Source organism: Ambystoma mexicanum, assembly GCF_040938575.1.
Source record: "Ambystoma mexicanum isolate Mex_15411 chromosome 12 unlocalized genomic scaffold, UKY_AmexF1_1 Mex_chr12_unloc.2, whole genome shotgun sequence".
Taxonomy (NCBI): domain Eukaryota; kingdom Metazoa; phylum Chordata; class Amphibia; order Caudata; family Ambystomatidae; genus Ambystoma; species Ambystoma mexicanum.
Genome location: NW_027182323.1, coordinates 10,917,337 through 10,937,693, shown reverse-complemented (window position 1 = coordinate 10,937,693; position 20,357 = coordinate 10,917,337). Strand labels below are relative to the sequence as shown.

At 49.3% G+C, this 20,357-nt stretch overlaps 1 non-coding gene across 1 annotated transcript; it reads right to left on the bottom strand.

Annotated features, from left to right (window-relative positions):
* Nucleotides 1-428: 428 nt before the first annotated feature.
* Nucleotides 429-500, bottom strand: TRNAQ-CUG (transfer RNA glutamine (anticodon CUG)). Its single transcript has one exon. It is a non-coding gene; the product is annotated as a tRNA-Gln (tRNA).
* Between the last annotated feature and the right edge of the window lie 19,857 nt (nucleotides 501-20,357).

Sequence of the window (20,357 nt, the reverse complement as noted above, 5' to 3'; positions counted from 1 at the left end):
CGAGCGGGAAGCACCTGACCCCAGCCATCCTAACAGGCGACGTGCTGTGATCACTGAAACCACCCCATGTGACTGCAAGGTAGCTTGCCTTAGTCACAACAACCTGCATTTTTTAAATTGTATTCAAGTATACCTTTCTATACGACATTACAGTGGGGCTATGCCCCTTACAGAAATTGTAAGTACGTCGTTGAAAATACATACACTGGGTATATTAATTATGATAAACGGGTGTCCCGCATTGGACACCGTGTGACAGTTTGCACAGGGATCACAACGAGACAGATGGCTGGAGAAAGATTTTTTGCCGCTCCTCTGCTCGAACAATAACACAATCCGAAAACGTCCTCTTCCCGTGTGCAAGTTAAAACAGTCCTGTGCTGATTTTTAACTTTAAGATAAATGTAGTTTGTAGGAAACAAAATAATAGGCCCCACCGAAATTTGAACTCGGATCACTGGATTCAGAGTCCAGAGTGCTAACCATTACACCATGGAACCACATACCAGGGCCGAGCACACAAAGCCCAGCAAAATAGAGGAGGCACCCCCGATAAACCGGGCAGTGTCCTCCTTGGGGGATCCCCAGCCCCCTCCCCCGAGGGGGAGGCGCTGGGGCAAGGCGGCAAAGAAGAAAAAAGCCTGCGAAACAGGATGCGCGGCAAAATGACGAAACACCCGCGAAGCAAGAAGTGCGGCAAAACCAAGGAAAGCCCGCGAAGGGCAAACAAAGGGAAAGGGGAGGGGTTTCCCCTTCATAAGGAGCGGGGTCCGCTCAGAAGGTAGCATCCAGTTGCACCCGAGGGACACCCGCTCGCTCGTGGACAACGGAGGAAGGTTTTCGTTTTCAGAGGAAGGTTTTCGTTTCGTTTTCCGTAGGAGGAAGTCCCACTCGGTCGAACAACTCACTACGACCAAGTCATTTTCCGGGACCTCGAGCCCGGCTCTCCAGGAATCGCCGGCGATCGTGGACAGGAACAGCTATGATCGTTGTGCAGCTGTGACGCTGCCAATTCAAGCGGCAGCACGAGCAGTGTATAGAGAGCCGCGGGGGACGGCGAGTCACGGAAAGGAACCGGCTCACCCTCTCGGCACCACCGGAGAAAATCAGCTGTTGCATGGCGCTCGAAGCACCCGCCGGGCACATAAATAGCTGAGACCGTGCAGCGCCGGCAAATCGCGGACCGCACGAAGGAGAGCAGCAGTGTGCGCAGACCGGAAGTAACCGAGCGTACCAAGTCAGCCACCGCGAACGCACTGCTGGTGTCACAGCTGTGGGGCACGGGGCGACACCGGAAGCTGGGGGAGGCACAGAGTGAAAGCGTGCAAGGAGCGGCGGCGGGGCGGAACAAAAGCACAGCAGCTGCAGCCTTCTGGAAAGGGGGAGAGCGGCGAAAGAGCGAGCATCACCTCCACAGCTCACGGAACGCAAGAAAGGGCCTCAGGGACAAAAGCGTGTGCTTTCCACAAAGGAGGAACCGCCGTTACCATGGACATGGATGCCTTTATCGCGATGGCCAAATTGGTGGTGGCAAAGCACGGCAGCAACTGGATGGAATCCTTGGCCAGCCAGCCAGGGCGAAGCTACCCTGGTACCAGCGAAAGGCCTGAATCACCACTAATGTTCCAGGAAGATGAGGAATTGTGTGACCAGGAAGAGGAAGGAATGTTGGAAGAATAAGAAGAACTGACAAGAAAGAGGAAAAGAGTGATGACACAGAAGGCCAAAGCAAGCCGCGAGCAACAAGAAAGGGAAGACTGGGCTCGCTAAGAACAAAGGACGGGCGCAAGAGGTTGAAGCCGTACCGGCACCTGCACCTGTACCTGCACCAAGGAACCAGGGAGCGCCCAACACGCCTGAAGCCAGATCGGTAGCGGTGATGGAAAATGGACCACCTTCCATGGAGGTGGTGAAAGGTATGGTGTTGCAATATATGCAAGCCTGGGGGAGTGGGAGCAATGGGCCACTCTTGAGTGGAAATGTTAATGCTTTTAATCAAATGGGGAATGGGGCCAATGTATTACAGCAGAAAGATGTACCACCCGTCCAAGTGGGGAGAGCCATTGGGGGTTGCCAACCAAATGGAGGCCCCTCGGGTAGCGGGGGGGCCGCATCAGGGGTGCTGTGGCCGGGTGGTTGGCTTAACACGCCGACATTGAACGGGGGGATTCAGCACGCATTGAGTCAAGGAGCGGGCATGTCAAGTAATGGGGTCATTGTTGGGAATCCTACAGCGCTACATGTCCCTCTGGGTCAGCAGCCCGCATCAGTAAACACAGCGATCCCATCAGTGGGGTCAGGCATAGGGAACCATTGGAATGGATCTGCGGGCGGGGTTATTCAACCAACCTTTTGGTGGGGGCAAGGGGTAGCCAACATGGGAGTACCCCAGGTCACCGCTGCTGGACAAGGGGGAATAGGGGGTACTATGACTCAATATGGGAGAACTATGCCCGGTTTTGCACCAGTTAGGGTGTCAGTGAATTCGTTGTCATGGCACATACCAATGTCAGTTAAGGAAAGGGTATGGAAGAAGGAATTCATAGATTTTGGAGTTTGTGGGTATGGAGCCGTTGGGTAACGGGTTGAAAGAATTATCAGAGAAAGAGAAGGAGAAAAGGGAGAAGGAGACATCCAAGACTGACGCGACCATTCACAATTGAATAAAAGCCTTTCTAATTTATACCTCTATAATGATAGAAAAACACCCACAAGATGCCTCAGCAATGCTAGCCTATGGCCACTACATCCAGGATATTTATTTGTTTATTTGAAGAGGGGAGGCGAAGGCTGGCTTCAGTATGATCGGGCATTTCGTTTAAAAATGCAAGTGTGGCCAGCACTGGCTTGGGATGAGATGGATGTAGGAGGTGTGGTGGATAAACTTGTACTCACGATTGAAGGGGGCGAAAAAGCCACAGGGGAAAAGACCCAGGTAGTATGGAGGGGCAGAGGTGGCTACACCCGGAGGGGAAGGGCGTCCTTTCGCTGGCACTCCTCCTGGAGTAACAGAATCAGCTACCAGGGGGAGCAGGCAGAGTGCTGGAGGGTCAACTCTGAAGAAGGCTGCCCATTTGGCAAAACCTGCCGATTCAAACACCCGAAGGCAGGGAGCAGCAAGGAACACAGCTCCTCAAGCAGCGAAGGCAGACGCAGTCCCAAGGATAAAAGCAAGGTCAAGAAAGAATGAAGTGCATTTCATATTGCCAGAAGTTGCGCCACAAAAAATGTGTAATGAATTGATTAAAAGTGGGCTACCAACCCCGGTTAACATACAAGCTATGACTCCATGGTTAAATGCATATCATAACATTGAAGATGCTAAGTTGTTGTGGGAGGGCTTCAGGTGGGGGTTCAAGATCCCATGTGCAGAGAGGAAAAGGGACACCGAGGTGCGCAATTTGCGGTCATCCTTGGAGATGCCAGAGGTGGTGGGTCGGAAAGTAGCTAAAGAGGTGGATCTGGGTCGGGTGGCAGGTCCATTCACGCACTCCCCATTGCCAAACCTGGTAATATCTCCATTAGGGCTGGTTCCAAAAAAAGAGGAAGGGTAATACCACCTAATACATCATTTGTCATTCCCAGCGGGTGAATCAGTCAATGACGAGCTCAGAGAGGACAAATGCAGGGTGCATTATGCCTCCTTTGAGGATGCTGTTGAGTCTACATTGAGTCGGCATTCAGGTTATTACCCATACATCATGAAAGTCAACATTTATTGGGTTTTAAGGTCCAAGAGCTATATTATTTTGACAAATGCTTACCGATGGGGTGTGCCATTTCATGTGACTATTTTGAAGCGTTTAGCAACTTCCTGGAGTTCACAGTGAAGCAGGAATGCCAGATAGGTGCAGTACTGCATTATCTAGATGATTTTTTTGTTCATCGGGAAAGAAGGAACGGCTGAATGTCAGGAGCTCATGCTGGTCTTTCAAAGGTTGATGAGGGTGATGGGGTACCGCTGGCAGAAGGCAAAAAGTGGGCCCAGTGACCTGCCCAACTTTCCTGGGAATTGAGATTGATTCAGTAGAAGGGGTTTGCAGGCTACCACAGGACAAGGTAGCTAAGCTGAAAGCATGCATCAAGGACTTAAGGTCCAAAAGGAAGGCAACCCTGAGGGAACTTCAGGTCATGGCGGGTAATCTCAATTTTGCGGGCAAAGTCATCCCAGTGGGTAAGGCGTTTGCAAGGAGTAGTGAGCTAAAAATGTTTGGATTGAAGCATGCTGGTCAACATGTCAGGTTGGGGGCTGATGTACAGGAGGACTTGGCTATGCCCATGCCATTGAAATCAATGACCTTATCACCACCCACAATCTCGACATACTTGCCATTTCCGAAACCTGGCTCCATGAAGCCTCCAGTCCTTCCATTCACCTCGCTCTCTCTGAAAACTATACCATCCTTAGACACAGGACCGTAAAAACTTAAAAATTGGTGGCGGCGTCGCCCTCATCTTTAAGGACACCCTCTCCATAAGAATGTGTAATCAACAATGGGACAATAACGCCGATCTCCTCACTGCCAAACTAGCCCTTTCACCTAATTGCACCATAAACCTCTTTATCACCTACAGACCAGCAGGATCTCCCCTTGACCACCAAAAGCAACTCCTCCAAAACATAGGCAACAACCTCAAAAGCACCACCAAAAGCATCCTTCTAGGGGACATTAATCTTGGCTTAGCTGACCCGAAGGACAAAGCAGCCGCAAATTTAGCCAAAGAATTATCTAACATGGGGTTCGAACACAAAATTACTGCACCCACTCACAGCAAAGGCAGATCCATTGACTGGCTAGCTGATCACAACTGCTCATCTGCAATTACCTCCATCTCAGCCCTTCCATGGACGGACCATCACCTCATCCAATTCACCATTCCTACCACGCCCACTCATAAAACCTTAACTCATGCCCCACCCGCTAAAGTAAGAAGCTCCAAAAAACTCACTGCTGCCAACCTCGCCCCTCTCCTTGATACCCCGCAACTCAAGCATCCATTCCCCCTTGACCCTACATCTCTAGCCAACATCTACTCCAGCACACTCACTCAAGCCATCGATTTCATTGCCCCGCTAGAAGAAAAAAAAGGGAAAAAATCAATACACTGCAATTCCTGGTTCACTGAAGAACTATCCGTCCTATGCACTAAGAAACGCAAAGCCCTATCCAGGTGGCAAGCAGCGCCTAACCAATCCTCGCTTAATGACTTTAAAGAAATCTCTCTGACCTACAAAAAAGCCATATTCCTTGCTAAATCCGAATCCTACAACCAGAGAATCACTAATGCCAGTTCCAAATCAAGAGAAATTTTCTCCATATTCGAAGAACTCACCACACCAGCCTCCAGCCCAGACGAAATCATCAAGGATGAAGCATGGTGTACAGGCATCCAGGCTGCTCTCCTCAACAAAGTTAAATTACTCCAAGACAAAATAGCCTCCCAACGCAAAGCTCTCAACACCCCCACCTGCCCGCCCATACCTCTCACCTACAACTCTCCTTCACAAACACCCCTTTTTGCCTTCAGAGAAGTCTCAGAGACGGAAGTCAAGGACCTCCTTAAAAAAATCAAACCCTCCACTTGCAAAGGGGATATCTGCCCACCCTCCGTAATCAAAGAGTGCGCAGAATACCTCACCCCCATCATCACGGCTTTTATCAATGCCTCTTTCGCATCTGGTAGTGTACCACAATGCCTAAAAGAAGCCTGGGTCCGCCCGCTCCTAAAAAAAACCCTCTCTCGATCCTTCCTCCCCTAACAACTATCGCCCCATCACCACCGTCCCCTTTCTCCTTAAAATCCTAGACAAAGCTGCACACAATCAAATCCAACACTACCTGGAAACCAACACCATCCTAGGCAAAAGACAGTGAGGTTTCCGCAAAGGCCATGGGACTGAAACTGCTCTTCTAGATTTAAAAAATCAAATTACTAAAATAATGGACACAGGCAAACCTGCCCTCCTCCTCCTACTCGACCTTTCTGCAGCATTCGATCTGGTCGACCACAGCATTCTCACATCGCACCTCTCCAATGCTGCACACTTCTCTCACAAGGCTACCACGTGGATCACATCCTTCCTTGAAGGCAGGGCCATGAAAGTGTACTCTGACCAGGATAGCGCCCCCCCCCACCACTATCAATTGTGGAGTCCCACAAGGGTCCTGCACCGCACTGACCCTCTACAACCTATTCACCAAACCCCTCTTTGACTTACTGAACTCCCTCAACATAGCGTACACCAACTACGCTGATGACACGCAGGTCCTCCTCCCCCTCTCTGGAGACTACGACCTTGACTCAGAAGCCCTCCTCAAAATCTACTCGACTATCCAAACATGGATGGCTATCAATGGTCTCTGCCTAAACGGAGACAAAACCGAAATCATCATCCTAGCCCCTAACGAAACTCTAACCAAACTCAGCCCCGATTATTCGCACATGATCATCGACAGTATTAGCATTCCTGTCTCCTCTGCCGTCAAGACCTTAGGAGTCTACATTGACGCGACACTCTCAATGACAAGACAAACCAGCGCCATTGCCTCAGCTTCTGCTCTGACTACCAAACATATCTACGCCATAAAACCCTACCTCACCACGCCCAACTGCCTCTCCATAGCCAGAGCTACTATAGGAGCCAGATTGGACTACTGTAACGCCCTCCGGGCAGGCACCTCGTCAAAAAACCTAAACATGCTCCAAATAGTGCAAAACAATGCCCTATGTGCTGCACTACACATTCCCAAAACTGACCATATCTCACAGGCCAGAAGACGCGTCCACTGGCTCCCAGTCAAGGAAAGGATCAACTTTAAAATCCTCACCCTCACACACAAATGCATCAACCACACAGCACCCCCCTACCTATCTGAAACTATAACCAAGAACTCCTCCATCCGCCCCAGAAGAAGTCATCACGCCAACCAACTCCAAGTACCCACTGTAAAAAGAGCCAAAGCCGGCGGCATTGGCTTCCCTCACATAGCACCTAAGCTCTAGAATGCCCTCCCCAACTCGCTCAGAGCAGAACCATCTCTGTATCTCTTTCGCAAATCCCTCAAAACCACGCTATTCAACTAACTCCACCTTCCCTTCACCCACTTCAGCTCGCACACATCTGATACGAAAAGTGTTCGACACGAAATGCTTCCTGTAATGAATATTGCTTTGTAACCATCTTCCTTCCATTGTAACCAGACTATGTATGTATTCATGTAACAGCGCCACGATGCCCCCGGGCTGACGTGCGCTTTAAATAAATCCGAATAAATAAATAAAATAAATATGTGGGACAAATTTCTGGACAGTTTCAATGGGGTTCGCCTGTGGAGAACTGTAAGCAACGGCAAAGACAAGCGTAAGTTATTCACAGACGCATCAGGGGCTTTGGGGTTTGGGGCAATCCTTGACAAGCAGTGGTGCGGCGCAGCATGGCCAGGGGAGTGGCATGGCCTAGGGGTCACCAAAGACATCACGTTGTTGGAACTCTTCCCCATTGTAGTGGCATTCAAACTATGCGGTGAGCAGCTAGGGGACAGCAAAGTCATGTTATGGTCGGACAACTTGGCTGTGGTGCAGATAATCATGGATCTGCCAGTGGCTCTAGGGTGTTGCGACTATTGAGAGAACTCAACAAATGCATGCTAAAGTGGAATATTGAAGTGCGAGCTAGACACATTCCAGGGGTACAGAACACAGCCGCTGATGCTCTCTCTCGTTTACAGTGGGAGAAATTTCGAAAGTGTTGCCCGGGAGCAGAAAAAGGGATGACGCCGTTCAAAACAAAGTGGTGGGACATGATTTGGGGGATTTGAGTTCCCTGATTCAGACGGCGTTAGCACCGGGCACGACTAAAAGGTATTGGGCGTGCTGGGAGCGGTAACTGAAGTTCAAGGAGTAAGAACTGGGAAGTACCATGCAGGTGATGCCTGTAAGGGCCTTTGTGGGCTGGGGATGGCAAGAAGGCAAATCCAGGTCATGGATGGCGCATCACCTGGCAGCCATCGCCCATTTTTCAAAGTTAGAGGGGCTGGTCGATCCCACCAAAGAACATTATATTTGTATGGCCATGAAGGGTTGGGCCAGGCAAGCAAAACCCAAGGGGGACGAAAGACGCCCCATAGATATGTCAAATTACAGAGGGTGGTGGCCAGTCTAGAACAAATCTGTCACGGGAATTTCGAAGTAGCACTGTTCAATGCAGCATTTACGTTAGCATTCTTCGGGGCATTCAGGGTAAGCAAACTGATCCCCGAGAACAGAGGGGCGAAAGTCTCAAGGTATTTGCAGATGCAAGATGTGCAATGCTCTGAAGGACAAGTAACTTTATGGTTAAAAAAGTCAAAGACAGATCAGGAAGGGAAAGGGTGTACTGTGGCCCTACGGCCCATTACAGGAAGCACGGTGTGCCCAGTCGGGGCCGTGACTGGGTTTCTTAAGGTGAGACCTCCATCTGGGAAGTAGGCGCCGTTACTTATTCATGTAGATGGCTCTGCCCTAACTCGGTTCCAATTCAGGAGAGTGATGGAAATGGCGCTGGACAGAATAGGGGGAAAAGGAAGGTGTTTTTGGAACGCATTCATTTCGGATTGGGGCCGCAACATCAGCGGCGGCCGTGGAGATGGGTGAAGTCGCAATCAAACAGATAGGCAGATGGAAATCTGGTTGCTTTAAGAGATACATTCGGCCTGAAAAAATGTAAGGGTGACATGCCTTCTTCTTTTCCCCCACTGTAGCACCAGCCCGAAAGAAGAAGATATCGGTATGGGTGATAGGACATTCCTTTGTGTCTAGGGCCGGGTCCAGCTGGTCAGCGGAACAAGATTGGGTGGCACGGGGTGCCTGGCATGAAATGGGCACAGCTGCAAGGACAGGTGCGCAAGCTGTTAATCAACAGAGTGAAACCCGACATCCTGTTCATCCACTTGGGCGGGAATGATTTAACAAGTTTGGGGAGAGGGGCTCTTATGCGGGAGATGATGTACTCATTGCAGGAGCTAGCGGGACAGTTGAGGGAAATAGATAATTTGGTCTGAGATCATTCCAAGAGGGGAATGGAAAGGTGCGGATAACCATGCCACGGTGGAGAAATCCAGACGCAAACTCAATTGTGCGATGGCTAAATTCTTTAGGGGCAGGGGTTTTGGACAGATTAGACATGGTCTCATTAATCTAAAATCTCCAGAATATTTTTTGAATGATGGGGTGCACCTATCACCATTAGGCATGGACCTGCTTTTCTGGAATATTTACACAAAAATCTTGGAAATGTGAGAGGAGGAGCAAAGGGGGGAGCCACGGTGGGCGGAAACCCACTCGTGGCGTGGCGGTGTTTGGCCAGACAAACACATGAGACAGACTCCGGAAGAGCCAGGAGAATGCAGGAAGGGTCTTCGCTCTTCTCAGACCCAGTGCCCCTTGGGAGCCTAAGCAGCAGGGGTGTCGGGGAGGAACAATTACGGCTCAGATTCCCCCAAAGAAACGGCCCTCTCCCAGTTTAGGAGCGCCTGCAGGGGCAGGAGAGGCCCGGACACCAAGGTGGGGAGAGTTGGGCCTACTTATGGACTCTTGGGGAAAGGAAAAGGGGGGAAGCAAAGTTTTCCACAAATGTGTGCAGTTTGGTTTTTGTTATTGTGGAATAAATTCTGTGGCCTTTCTATGCCAACAAACAAACCGGTCTCAATCTACACTTTCTGGGGGGAAAGGGGAATGAGTTATGGGTATGTGTTGGTTACGAATGGACGGATGCCGGGGTTATGCCAGGGCCGACGACACAAAGCCCAGCAAAATGGAGGAGGCACCCCCGATAACCCGGGCAGTGTCCTCCTTGGGGGATCCCCAGGCCCCTCCCCCGAGGGGAGGCGCTGGGGCAAGGCGGCAAAGAAGAAAAAAGCCTGCGAAACAGGATACGCGGCAAAATGATGAAACACCCGCGAAGCAAGAAGCGCGGCAAAACCAAGGAAACCCTGCGAAGGGCAAACAAAGGGAAAGGGGAGGGGTTTCCCCTTCATAAGGAGCGGGGTCCGCTCAGAAGGTAGCATCCAGCTGCACCTGAGGGACACCCGCTCGCTCGTGGACAACGGAGGAAGGTTTTTGTTTTCCCACCCACCAACCCTAAGAACAGAACAATCGGGAGCACCTGGTCGTCAGCGTCGCAGGACGACGAGGCGGTGTGGCGGTGTTTGGCCAGACAAACACATGAGACAGACTCCGGAAGAGCCAGGAGAATGCAGTAAGGGTCTTCGCTCTTCTCAGAACCAGCGCCCCTTGGGAACCTAAGCGGCAGGGGTGTCAGGGAGGAACAATTACGGCTCAGCTTCCCCCAAAGAAATGGCACTCTCCCCGCTCAGGAGCGCCTGCAGGGGCAGGAGAGGCTCAGACACCAAGGTGGGGAGAGTTGGGCCTACTTATGGACTCTTGGGGAAAGGAAAAGGGGGAAGCAGGTTCTTGGGACACGGAGCAGTCGCCGCATCTTGCGAACAAAATTTTCCACAAATGTGTGCAGTTTGGTTTTTGTTATTGTGGAATAAATTCTGCGGCCTTTTTATGCCAACAAACAGGTCTCATTCTACACTTTCTGGGGGGAAAGGGGAATGAGTTATGGGTATGTGTTGGTTACGAATGGACGGATGCCGGGGTTATGAAAATACGCAATCATCATGTACTGTACTGTAGCCAACTATCACTCTTAGGACTAAGCAGTCAAGTAAGCCATTTCGCAATAAAATCTCGAAAATGCACAATTACCCGTTTTATAACAGGAGTGTATTATTATTATTATTTTATTTTTTACGAGAAAGATTGTGTGCACCTAGATGCCAATGTCGTTTTAATGCAAATATTGTTTTCTCCCACTCATGGCTGAAAGGCTCTGAACAGTGCTTTCAGTGGGATTGGAAATCGAGGGGGGGGGGGTCTAGTTAGGGAGTGTGGCCTAAGGACACGCCCCCTAACGAGAGCCCCCCTCGATTAAGGAGGGGGCAGCTGATGAAAGAGGTGGAGCTGGGGCACACTGGCATCATTACCTTTGATGTGCTCAGCCCCTCCTTCCCTCCTTGGGGCTAGGCGCACCAAAAGGTGCGATACCAGTGGGCTCCAGCTCGCACCCAGCAGGCAGTCCTTTCATTCAATGAGCCCGCTTTAACCACGGGTTCCTTGAATGAAAGGTCTGCCTGCTGCTGGTGTCTATGTACTGGGTGATGACTAGTTAATCGAAGAAAAAGGAGCACTGAGCAGTCCAGCCCTCCTCCTTTTTCGAGTACATAGACATCAGGCAGCCCCCACTGCACGGTTACACCTGCTGCTTGCAGGTGTCAGTACTTCGGTTTAGAAAAAATAAAAGGCCATGCTGACACCTGCAGGCAGCTCGTGTAACCTTGCAGCCTCTTACAATGGCTGGTAGAGGTGTTGGCTAGCTGGGGCTAGTTGGGGTGGCCAACTTAAAGGCCTGGCTGTGAAACACTGCAAGGTGCTTGTGATAATCACGAAAATAAGCTTTTACAACTCACTGCTTTTCTACTGTGTTTCACATTATTGCTAATGTGTGTACCCACTCTTCGTACAAATACATTTCATAAACTGCTTCCAAAGTTAGTAGATTCTTCTCTGTTCAGAGCCCTATCCTGTGAGCAATATTGGTTAGAACAGTAGAACTCCATCACATACTGATGGTTTAGGTAAGACGCCGTGGTTTTGTTGCCCGATAGGATGCAGACCAGCGGGGCTGCAATTTGTCAGGCAAACCGGTATAGGGAGTTTTTCCCACAGGTGATTTCATCGAAGTTTGTTTAAACGGATTTTGGGCCAAATATATGTGGAGTGTGTATGTAGCCTAATAAGTAATGTAGGGGGAGGCTGCGCACAATCTACCAGTAAAAACAAATTTCGAAGGGATTGTGTCCTCCGACGTATTCCTTATCTTAGATATCTCCTTCCAGCTCTGCTGGCCTCGGAAATTTTTTTCTCTAGAGGGCGCTGCGCGTCGACGTCCGCCGAGTCGATGTCCCTCGTCAGCCGCCGTATCAACGTCATCCTGCCTATTAAGGCGGCGCGCAGCGTCCGTTGCTCAGTTCCGTTTTTCTGCGCTTACTCAGTGCCGTTTGCTCAGTTTTGTCAAGTTAATCCTATTTACCTCGAGATATTCGATCCGTACTCGATGGCTTCCTCGTCGGAACCGACAACTCCTCGGTCCGGTTTAAAAAAATGCCGAGATTGTGGGAAAAATATGTCGCTGACTGACCCCCACAGAGTTTGTCTGTGGTGTTTGGGAGCTGAACACCATTGTTCGGAGTGCGAGGACTGTATGTCCATGACAGCTAAGGCCCTGAAGGAGCGTAGGGGGAAGCTGGAGAAAGGTAAGACTTTTAAAGCTTCTTCTTCCTCGACGAAGTCGAGACATTCGTCTCCTCGTCACCATTCGCGCTCCAGGTCTCGGAGTGGGTCCCATCACTCCTCGAGATCGAAGCACTCGAAGAGGAGACGTCGAAGATCCCCCTTCTCCGTCCTCCTCTTCCTCTGTTTCTCCAAAGAGAATCCCTTGCCCCACGAAACATAGTTCCCGGGCTGAATGGGAGGAATTCCGCAAAAATATGATGTGCGTCTTCGAGAAAGCGGCCTCGACCCCCTCGAAGACTGCCGAGAGCGATGCTCTGGTCGAAAGACCCGAAGGTCAAAAACGCCGCGAGTCGCAGTACCCGGCGAAGGAAGCTTCTCGAGCGCGTCTCGAACCCTCGAGTAAGGCTATGACCTCAAAACCTTCTTCGAAGGTTCCGTCGACGCCATCGACGAAGGTTCCGTCGACGCCGAGGTCGGCGTCTTCAACGCCGTTGTCGAAGGGACCTTCGACACACGGGTCTGTCGACTCGACGCCATCTTCGACACCGGCGTCAATGCCAAGAAAAGTCACGGTTACGACGCACCCAGTGGCTATCCCCAGGTCCTCGATGGGGTCGAGGTTGTCGACTTCCTCGAGCAGAATCCCAATTCTGTCGAGGTCATCGAGGCCTCCGCTTTTGTTTTCGACGCCATGCCCGAAGCCTGCGAGGCCGATTATGACAAGTTTGGCACCCTCTGCCTTGGAGATGGGGTTTACACCCTTTATGAGTTCAGAACAATTGAGAACTATGTCCTCAATTATGGAAGAGGGTGAACTATCTGAACAGGAAGACACATTTCAGTTGCAGGGACCTGCAACCCCAGTTACAGAGGAGCTATCCTCTGAAGAACGCAGGTTAAAGGATCTTCATGATTCCTTACATGAGGCAAGTGGGTTAGACACTTCCCCTGAGGTAGAGTTTGCTAGGCCAGACCCGGGGGAGCATGCTGAAACCCCCTATAGAGCCTTAATGGCCAGGATCACAGAATTTATGGGGTGGTCTGCACCTTCACAGTCTTTCCAACAAGATGACCTTACGGATATTCTTGACAAAGCACCACAGGAGGATCCTGTAGTGCCCTTTCATAAAGCTCTTCAGAGGAAGATTATGACGAACTGGGAAACCCCAGATGTCGTCCCGGCAGTAAATAAAAAACTGTCTACAAAATACAGGGTATCTTCTGCAGACCCGGAGTTTTTGTCAAAACACCCATCCCCAGAAAGTCTGGTGGTACAGGCAGCATCTTCTACTGATGTCAAGACTGCTTACCCTACCGTCCCACAGGACAGGGACGATAAGAAATATGATGCTATGGCAAAGAAAGTTTTTTCGGCATGTAGCATGGCGTTAAAATCTGTTAATGCTACTTGCACCCTTGCTAGATTCAGCCATACACTTTGGGAGTGTGCTTCTACAGCGGCTGACTGCATCCCGGAGGGAGAAGAAAGGGAGGCGTTCCTGAATATCATACAGGACGGTAAAGACGCTATGTGCGAATCCCTCCAGACGGTATTGATTCGGCTGACAGTATCAGCAGAGCAATGGCGGCAAGTACAACAATCAGGAGATTCGCTTGGTTGAGAAAGTCTGGTTTTGCCCCAGATGTGCAAGCCAGGCGGCTCTTCTTTGTTCGGGAAAAAGGCGGATGACAGTTTAGAGAAACTGCAAACATCAAAAGCAGCAGCAAAATCCCTAGGCGCTGCAATCCGTCAGACACCTTTTCGTTCCACAGGAACCTCTGCGAGTGGCAAGTCCTTTCGCTTCTACTCCGCATTAGGAAGAGGTAGAGGACGACCGGCTCAAAGGGGATAAAGAAGAACTACCCGAGGGGGACGGGGTAGATAGTCAAAAGCCGCAGCAACAGCATGTGCCTCTTTACCATCGGCATCTGCATCAGCCGCCCCAAAACCACTCTGAGGACTTCCCTCACAGGACACCTGTAGGAGGCAGGTTAACTCAACATCTGGCGGAATGGCAGGCTATCACGTCAGATGATTGGGCATTGGAAACAGTTGCCCAAGGTTACTGCCTGCCTCTCCTACGCATACCTCAGAGTCATCCACCGGGGATCAGCTCTCAGAAAGCTCCAGATCCGCTTCTCTTGCAGGAAATTTTGGACCTGCTAGAGAAAGGTACCATAGAACCGGTACCTGTAGCGGAGAGGAACAAGGGTTGGTACTCCCCTTACTTTCTCATTCCAAAGAAAGACGGAGGACTGGGACTCATCTTGGACTTGCGAGAATTGAACAAATTCCTCAGGAAAGACAAATTCAAGATGGTAACTCTTTCTCAGATCCTTCAGGCCCTTCAGTTCCAGGACTGGTTGGTATCTCTGGACCTTCAGGACGCTTATTTCCATGTGCCTATCCATCTCAAACACAGGAAATACCTGATGTTCGCAATTGGCAACTCTCATTATCAATTTCGAGTGCTGCCATTTGGGCTGACCTCCGCCCCGAGGGTCTTCACCAAGTTAATGTCGGTAGTGGCGGCAAGTCTAAGGAGGGAAGGGATTCACATCTACCCCTACCTGGACGATTGGTTGATCAGGGCTGTATCTTCGGAACAAGCTCAGATCCAGCTAAATCACGTTTGCCACTCCCTTCAAAGACTGGGCTTCTTCCTCAATTTAAAGAAGTCACAAATTATACCATCGCAGAGACTCCAGTTCATCAGAGCGATCCTGGACACTTCCCTGGGAAAAGCCTCGCCACCAGAGGTGAGGGCTCAAGATATTCTACAGATGGTTACCAAGTTCCAAGATGCCCAACGTCTCCCAGCCTTCGACTTTTTGAGGTTGCTAGGCCTCATGGCATCCTGCATTTTCCTAGTGCCAGAGGCTCGCCTGAGAATGAGATCCCTCCAGTGGGTACTGAGGACTCAGTGGTTACAATTCTCAGGGAGAATGACAGATCTTCTTCAGGTTCCCGACAGTATGGCTCGAGACATTCAGTGGTGGGCCTGTCAGGAGAACATTCTGAAAGGAGAACAGTTTTGGCAACCCTGGCCGGAGATAACAGTAGTCACGGATGCCTCACTCACGGGGTGGGGAGCCCATGCCAACGACTTAACTATCAGCGGTCGTTGGTCTCCATCGGAGTCCAGACTACATATCAACCTGTTAGAGCTGAGGGCCATCAGACTTGCGCTGAAGGAGTTTCTGCCAGCTGTACAAGGGAAAAATGTCCTCATAATGACGGACAACACAGTGGCCATGCATTACCTCAACAAAAGAGGAGGCGTAGGATCACTACCCCTGTGCAGAGAGGCGATGCAGCTGTGGTTTTGGGCAATCCAAGAAGGAATCTCTCTATCGGCAGTTCACCTAGCCGGAGAGAGGAACTTGACAGCAGACGCTCTGAGCAGGCAGAGCACAGTCTCCCACGAGTGGGAACTAGCTCAGGAAGTCCTTCAAGAGATCTTCGCCTTTTGGGGAACCCCTCGGGTGGATCTGTTCGCCATCAGTGTCAACAGGAAGTGCGATCTGTTCTGCTCGAGGGAATTTCCCCCGAGAGGAGCTCTGGGAGACGTGTTCATAGTGGACTGGGAGTTTCCGCTTCTGTACGCGTTCCCACCGGTCCCTGTCATTCCTCAAATGATCAGGAGGTTGAGAAGATTCTGGAGAACCATGATCCTAATTGCCCCGGATTGGGCCAGGAGAACGTGGTACCCGGACCTTCTAGACTTGTCCATCTGCCCTCCAATTCGACTTCCACTCAGAGAGAACCTACTCTCACAGAAGGGAGGTCAGGTTCTCCATCCAGACATCAAAACCCTCAACCTTCACGCTTGGCTTCTGAAAGGCTGAGGGACAAGGATTGGGACCTCCCTGATGATGATATGGAGGTGTTGCTTTCGGCAAGGAGGCCAGCAACAAAGTCTTTATACCGCTGCCGTTGGAACAGATTTTGCAGCTGGTGTAGAGAACAGAATATCGACCCCTTTTCATGTGGTACACCAATGGTTTTGTCCTTCCTACTCTATTTGGCGAATTCAGGCCTTCAAGTTGGCACCATTAAGGGCTATCTCGCAGCGCTGTCCAACTTTAAGCGCACTGCGGAAGAACCATCCTATTTCAAGTTACCCTTGGTAATACAGTTTCTAAAGGGGTTAACCAACGTTTATCCCCCAAGACCATTCCAGGTTCCCCTATGGGATTTAAACTTAGTCCTAACTTTCCTGATGGGCACACCTTTCGAACCACTCCATTCTTGTTCGTTAAGATTTCTTACCCTCAAAACTGTTTTATTAATAGCACTTACATCTGCTAGAAGGGTGAGCGAATTACAAGCTCTTTCTTGTAAACCCCCTCATACAATCTTTCACAAAGACAAAGTTGTCCTGCAAGTGAAGCCTAATTTCCTCCCAAAGGTGGTTTCTGAATTCCATATCAATCAGAAGATTACCCTGCCATCTTTCTATCCTCCTCCTCATCCGGGGAAAGAGGAAGAGAGGTTACATAGGCTGGACCCTAGAAGGGCTTTAAGTTTTCACATCAGTGGACTAGCCAGGATAAGACAAGCAGACCAGTTGTTTGTAGGCTACACAGGTCACAAGCTGGGGTTGCCAATAACTAAGCAGACCATTTCCAGATGGATCATTCTAGCCATTTTGGAATGTTATAAGCTGGCAGGAAGAGAGCCCCCTCAAAACCTTAGTGCTCATTCGACCAGAGGTATTACAGCTTCATCGGCCCTCAAAAGAGGTGTGCCGGTTAAAGACATTTGTGCGGCCGCCACATGGTCGTCTGTCCATACCTTTACACGATTTTACAACTTGGATTCCTCCTCCAGTCAAGAGACTAGGTTTGGAAGGGCTGTATTGCACTCTATTCATCAATAGAAGACAGCGTGAAGTCAGTACTCCCACCTCCATTAATAGAATACTGCTATGGCAGCCTATCTAAGATAAGGAATACGTCGGAGGACACAATCCCTTCGAAGAACAAGTCACTTCTTACCTTGTAACGTTCTTTCGATGGGATGTTCCTCCGACGTATTCCTTATCGACCCTCCCATCCATCCCCGCAGTTCTACTTCCCTTGTTGTTGCAGTTTACGCTCCTTCAGGGTGATTAGTCTAGTCCAGACAGAAATACTGTGGGCTACAAAACGGAACTGAGCAACGGACGCTGCGCGCGGCCTTTATAGGCAGGATGACGTCGACATCGACTCAGCGGACGTCGACGCGCAGCGCCCTCTAGAGAAAAGAATTTCTGAGGAAGGAGATATCTAAGATAAGGAATACGTCGGAGGAACATCCCATCGAAAGAACGTTACAAGGTAAGAAGTAACTTGTTCAATTTGTTGAAATGTTTTCAAGCAGATTACATACAACCAGGCGAACCCCTGCAGGCCCTGGAAACTACTCCTATCTCCATCCAGTTGGTGGACTGCAGTGATTCAATTGGAGACCATTGCACTTGAATAGTCATGGTTCCAAGTACGGCTAAAAATGTGGGATAAAAATTTGGGATAAGATCAGCCTGATGCCGATTTTTCCTTTGTTTACCTTTTCCAACAGTACGATACTAAAGAAAATTCTTAGTCCAGGACTTGTTTGGAAAGCGGTAACCACAGAGCCATAACTGAGCCAAGCTGGGTACGATTGACTACGACGGCAAGGTAAGAGATCCCTCCCCATCAATGAGGGTAATAGTATGATCACCCTAGACAAAAATGGATCTTCTATAGTTAGAGAAATTAGCAGATGAGCGACTTGTATAAAATGTACCCCATCTGGCCTTGCCGGCTTTGGGTCCGCCCCTATATTTACCACATGGTAACTTGTACTAGGAGGCATAACTCTTGAAGATCCACCAACATTGATATATGGGTATCTTTGCACTGTCAGTCATCATGTATAATGTATCCATTCCATATCAAGGGGTAAGGTTTACTATCCTTCTTTTCGATTTTTAGGCGAATCACTCTTCAGCGCCAGTAACCCTTGAGCGGTATATCATCTAATGCCTGCCAATTGAATATAGGTGGCACTCCTAGCAATTGCGATCTATAACATGAGGAATGTGTTTTGTTAATGTCAACTTTGAAACCGATCTGAGCTGTTGACAAGCTTTACCTTAGGCTGGACATATTACCAGTATACTATTTTAAATAATAGTTCCAAATGGACATTGATTTTCCATTTCTTTACCGTTTTCTTGTAGGGGAAGATACCTCTTGTAGCCCTTGTCACCTTCTCCAGGATCAGAAGACTCAAATAGCCATTAACTTCAATGGACTATTTACGTCATCTTATGATGTCAGGCTAAACCAATGCAGTACTAGAAATCTGCTAGTGTATAAAAACCTTAATTTCTGCTGCCCCTGATGAATTTCCGAGGAATTGAACCATTAATGTATTAGGAAAGAAACATGTTGAGCTTTTTTAACCATGTTGGATTTTATGTATGTTTGAATGAACAAGAAGAATTGAGAATGAGAATGGTATAAATGAGATTGAAGTGGATGAGTAGTGAAATTTGGTATGTTCTTGTGAATTTGCACGACACAACCCACTTTAGTGTTTGAGCTTTAATGCAATGGGCTCGCTTCTGAAGGTGTTATACAAATCGCTATCTCAAATTTATACAGTCCACTGGGACAATTAGTAGCACATTAGCCTTTTAAAGTATATTCTTGAATGTGTCTTGAAGTATGACTTTATATAAAAAAAACTTTGTTTGTGCCAATTGTATGATGAAAATTAAAACATGTATATTTTTCTACTTACGGAAGTAATTTCCTGGTTTATTCAGAGTCTTGTAAAGTTGTTGATGGCTTAAGCTATCTCTCCTCCCTGTATATACAGGAAAACATTTTTTTGGAGTTACAGGCTCTATTGTTCAAAATTCAAAGGGTTAGCCGCCTTTTATGAGGGTCCCGCTGAGACTCCTTACAACCACCCTCTACCTCTTTGTGTCGCTGTACTTCTAAGGACGGCCACTCCAAACCGCGAGCGCTGGCGTCGATGGAGATAACTGTAGCTAATGGTGGATCCAAGGTAACTCCCTTTCTATCTAGCTTCAGCCACCATTGTAGGATTTTCACTACTGCAGGAGAAAAATTAAAGATCTTCTCAAAGTCCTTAGAGACCAGTTGCCAAAGGGAGTCAGGAAGCCATAGGAGCGGGTAAAAATGCAGCCTTGCCCTTGGAATCACAAAGGCTGTTGCAATCACTAGTCCCTGGATCCTCAGACATCGCCTGGCTGAAGCCATCCTCAGCTGGCACAGAGCTGCCACCTCCTGCCTGATCGTCCTGTCTTCTGGAACAAACACTCAACCCAAGTTGGTCTGAAAGTGTCCTCTGGTTTGAATCAGATCCTGGGATGGACAGAGACAGGTCTTTCTGTAGTTGATCAGGAACCCATGACTGGTGAGTAAAGAGCAGGCTCTGCCTACTGCCTTCTCCAACCTCAATGGCTGAGAACATCTGAATCAGAAGATCATTCAGATATGGGTACACTTTTAACCCTTCTGCATGAAGGTTTCCCATGATTGGAGCCAACATTTTGGTAAAGACTCAGGTGGCTGATTGTAAGCCGAACCAGCGAACCACAAATTGACAGTGAAGGCCTGCGACTGCAAATCCTGAATAGCAGAAAAGGTTGGGAATGTTTAGTGTATGGAGGCCTGTGCGTCATAAGACCTGGTGAAAGCAGAGGCAATGGTGGCAGTGTAGGAGGGGACCCCACTGGAAGTGGAGGAAACACTACCGGAACCTGTTGAGGAGGAGCATGCTGTGGCTCGAAAGGCTTAAGATATATTTCTTTGAACAGATCCTTAAAGTAAGCCTTCATCAGGTCTGAGTGTATTCGAGTCTGAAATCTGCCAAAGAATGCATCCTCAGAGGAAGGTCTAGGTAGAGGAGTAGGTAGAGGCCTCTCTAGAGGGGCATACCCAAGATTACATTGAGGCCAGTTGCCAAGATCGCCCCTCCTCCAGCTGGATCCACATAAAACTAAAGGAGCGGATGT